Source organism: Octopus sinensis, linkage group LG2, assembly GCF_006345805.1.
Source record: "Octopus sinensis linkage group LG2, ASM634580v1, whole genome shotgun sequence".
Classification (NCBI taxonomy): domain Eukaryota; kingdom Metazoa; phylum Mollusca; class Cephalopoda; order Octopoda; family Octopodidae; genus Octopus; species Octopus sinensis.
In genome coordinates, this window is record NC_042998.1 from 188,651,163 (window position 1) to 188,656,162 (window position 5,000).

A 5,000-nucleotide genomic window follows, 5' to 3' on the forward strand; every position below is an offset into this window, starting at 1 on the left:
TCTTGAACCGATCGGAAGGATAGTCAGATTTCACATATGTAAAACAAAACATATATGTATAACATAGATAGAGTGAAAATACTCACAGAACTACAGCGTGAGTATTTGAGAGAGAAGAGGGAGGGAGGGGGGAGGGAGGGGGAGTAAGATAGAATGGGATGCGTGGGATCATGAAAATCGTGGTTTAAAGTTTGGATTGATATAGATCGGTGAGCAACAAAAGCTTTTCCAAATTTTGAAATAAAAAAATATTCGATTCTATCAAAGCAACGATATTTAGTATATTAATATAAACCAAAAAAATTTCTCTCACAGTTTAGGTACAACTGCCTTCAAGAGGACCCTCGAACTCAAAATAGCTGGAAATATTTTACAATTCTAATTGCATTAAAAAAACCAAATTAATAAAATGGTTAATCGAAAAATACCGAAATGCAAAATCAAAATTGATTAGATCAAAAATGGAAATAGAGAATCGAAATAGAAACTAATCACATTTTCATATTTCCGCAAAAACCACATGTCCCTATTAATTGATAAATTACAGCAAGGTATTTTGAAATCTACTGACTCAATTTTCCAATATCTTGAAAAAGTTAGGAATTTTGCAGGTGTTTCAAATTTTGGATCGGAATTACCTACTACCTATCAACATACATACATACATACATACATACATACATACACATATACATACATACATACATACATGCATGCATACATGCATACAAACGTACGCACGTACACACATGAATTTACGCATATATATATATATATATATACATATGTAAATATGTATGTACATCGCCTCCCCCACCTCCCAACAACATCACACCACATCACAACACCCCACCCGCACATCAGCACTGACCAATTCCCATCCCCACATTTTCACACCTACACATACACACACGCACACATCCAGACCACCAGCCCTCTTTCACACGCACATACGTACTCTCTTATACACACATGCACCTTCGTTTGAGGGTCATCTTTACTTTGTTATTTTCCCTACTTCTTCGCGCTCCTGTGTGACCCTTCTGTCCGGCAGTCGCCATCATAGGACGGTAGCCACTACACACATTTTTTTCTCTCCTTGTTTCGTTCCTTTTTTTCTGTGTCCCTTTCTGTAGAAGAGCGTAGGCTCGAAACGTTAAAGACTTTTTCAATTCCTGAGCGTTATACTAATACGTCTGTTTGTTTTGTACACCACCTGTCTTCGTCTTTTGTTTTTTTCATGAACTCTCCCTATGTATGTATATATATATGTATGTACACATGTATATATATATATATATATATATATATATATATATATATATATATGTATGTATGTATGTACATATGTATCTATATATATATGTATATATCTATCTATCTATATATATATATATATATGTGTGTGTGTGTGTGTGCATATGTGTATATATATATGTACATATATATGTATGTACATATATATATATATATACGCGTGCGTAAGCACACACACACACACACACACACACACATATGATATATACGGCATTGTGTGTAAGAACCTTGCTTTCCAAGCATGTGGTCAAGGGCCCAGTCCCTCTGTGCAACACCTTGGGCAAATGCCTTCTAAAATAGCCCTGGGCCAGTCAAAGCCTTGTGAATGGATTTGGTAGACGGAAACGTAAAGAAGCCCGTTGTGCATATTGTATGTGTGTGCGTATGTGTGCTTAGTTGTGTGGGAGGATGCGTGTGTGTCTTTTTGCTTGTGCTATATTTATCTCTCACCATCCCTTAACAACCGGTACTGGTTTGTTTACGTCCCGTAACATTAAAGGTTCGACAAAAGTGACCGGTAGCGTAAATTCCGGGTTGTAAAATAAGTATGGGGGCCGATTTGTTCGACTAAACCCTTCAAAGCGGTGCCCCAGCGTGGCCAGAGTCTAATGACTGAAACAAGTAAAAGATAAATACGAAAGTCCCTTTGCAAATAGCATTATATGATCCTTAATCACGATGAACAAATCCTATGACATATATTTCTTTACTACCCACAAGGGGCTAAACATAGAGGGGACAAACAAGGACAGACAAAGGGATTAAGTCGATTACATCGACCCCAGTGCGCAACTGGTACTTAATTTATTGACCCCGAAAGGATGACAGGCAAGGTCGACCTCGGCGGAATTTGAACTCAGAACGTAGCGACAGACGAAATACCTATTTCTTTACTACCCACAAGGGACTAAACATAGTGGGGACAAACAAGGACAGACAAAGGGATTAAGTCGATTACGTCGACACCAGTGCGAAACTAGTACTTTATTTATCGACCCCGAAAGGATGAAAGGCAAAGTCGACCTCGGCGGAATTTGAACTCAGAACGTAACGGCAGACGAAATACCTATTTCTTTACTACCCACAAGGGGCTAAACATAGAGGGGACAAGCAAGAACAGACAAAGGGATTAAGTCGATTACATCGACCCCAGTGCGTAACTGGTACTTAATTTATTGACCCCGAAGGATGAAAGGCAAGGTCCACCTCGGCGGAATTTGAACGCAGAACGTAGCGACAGACGAAATACCTATTTCTTTACTACCTATTTCTTTACTACCCACAAGGGGCTAAACATAGAGGGGACAAACAAGGACAGACAAACGGATTAAGTCGATTACGTCAACCCCAGTGCAAAACTGGTACTTTATTTATCGACCCCGAAAGGATGAAAGGCAAAGTCGACCTCGGCGGAATTTGAACGCAGAACGTAGAGACAGACGAAATACCTATTTCTTACTACCCACAAGGGACTAAACATAGTGGGGACAAACAGGACAGACAAAGGGATTAAGTCGATTACGTCGACCCCAGTGCGAAACTAGTACTTTATTTATCGACCCCGAAAGGATGAAAGGCAAAGTCGACCTCGGCGGAATTTGAACTCAGAACGTAACGGCAGACGAAATACCTATTTCTTTACTACCCACAAGGGGCTAAACATAGAGGGGACAAGCAAGAACAGACAAAGGGATTAAGTCGATTACATCGACCCCAGTGCGTAACTGGTACTTAATTTATTGACCCCGAAGGATGAAAGGCAAGGTCCACCTCGGCGGAATTTGAACGCAGAACGTAGCGACAGACGAAATACCTATTTCTTTACTACCTATTTCTTTACTACCCACAGGGGCTAAACATAGAGGGGACAAACAAGGACAGACAAACGGATTAAGTCGATTACGTCAACCCCAGTGCAAAACTGGTACTTTATTTATCGACCCCGAAAGGATGAAAGGCAAAGTCGACCTCGGCGGAATTTGAACGCAGAACGTAGAGACAGACGAAATACCTATTTCTTTACTACCTATTTCTTTACTACCCACAAGGGGCTAAACATAGAGGGGACAAACAAGGACAGACATATGTATTAAGTCGATTACACGGACCCCAGTGCGTAACTGGTACTTAATTTATCGACCCCGAAATGATGAAAGGCAAAGTCGACCTCGGCGGAATTTGAACTCAGACCGTAACGACAGACGAAATACCGCTGAGCATTTCGCCCAGCGTGCTAACGTTTCTGCCAGCTCGCCGCCTCGAAAATGAAGATGCCTCCCAACCGAACAGTGAGTGAAGCTGATGTTCCGGTCAATGCCTGGCTGGGCTAGACAGGAGACATATTCGAATTCCATGCTTGAATATCACTGCTACACAAGCTACCTCCCTTTTGAATAAATCTCATTAAAATACATGAGGAAAAAACGTCATTTGATATTCTCTTCTGCAACAATTCAGGAGCAGCGGATTAGAAAGTGCGAGAAGAACAAAAGCAACAACTTCCTCTTAACATTGACCTCAGTGGCTGTCCATCCCCTCGACAAGAGCACATCTCGTCTCTGTCATCACAGCCATCACTATGGCAACCGAATCTACATATCCATCTACTACTACTACTACTACTACTACTACTACTACTACTACTACTACTGCCACTACTAGTACTACTACTTACTGCCTCTACTAGTACTACTACTTACTGCCACTACTACTACTATTACTACTACTACTACTACTTACTGCCACTACTACTTCTACTACTACTACTACTACTACTACTACTATTACTACTACTACTACTACTACTATTACTACTACTACTACTACCACTACTACTACTAATTACTGCCACTACTACTGCTACTACTACTACTACTACTACTACTACTACTGCTACTACTACTACTACTACTACTACTACTTGCTGTCACTACTACTAACACGTCTACCAGCTAAGAGAGATGACTTTCATTTTTCTCCACTGTTTAAAGCCTACAAGCACCTCCAAAGTTCTTTGAAGAATGCCTCAACAAAATCAAATCCTTCCATCAAAATTACAACTCCGGAAATATACTAGGAATCTTTTCAATCTGACCGACAGATTTTTAATTAATTTTTTTTTTAACTAAACACTTTGAAACTTCGGATACTGGTAGAATGTGTCACATAGAACAGGGTTTACTCTTAACGTTTTTGACAAAAAAAAAAAACGTATTTTAGAAGTTATTTCGTGTTAAAGTTGTCGTATTTGGGTAATTTTAACCAATCAATGACGTGTATTCAGCTGAAGAAATTACTGCTGCTGTTTGCGAACAACAACTTTCGGGTCCACTCCCCTAACAAAATCCTTTAATAACCAAAGATGTTTTTATAGCAACATAGGTTTGCTGGGATTCCTTTATAAATCCCAATATTTGGAATATGGATACTTGCTATCTTTTATTCTTTCAACTTTTCTTTAACGTTAACTGGATCTAATAGAAACCACCCACCCTGGCTCCGTTCACAGTATTTCAGTTGAAAAAACTCTCCTCTCAGACCACGACATAATACTCTGTAACTTCGATTTCCGGCATATCAAAACCAAACCAGCCAATCTCACTCCATTGCATTTATTTGACAACATAAACTTCTACAAAGCGGACTGGGGAGCAATCAGGGATCTTTTCAGTTTGAACGGCAGT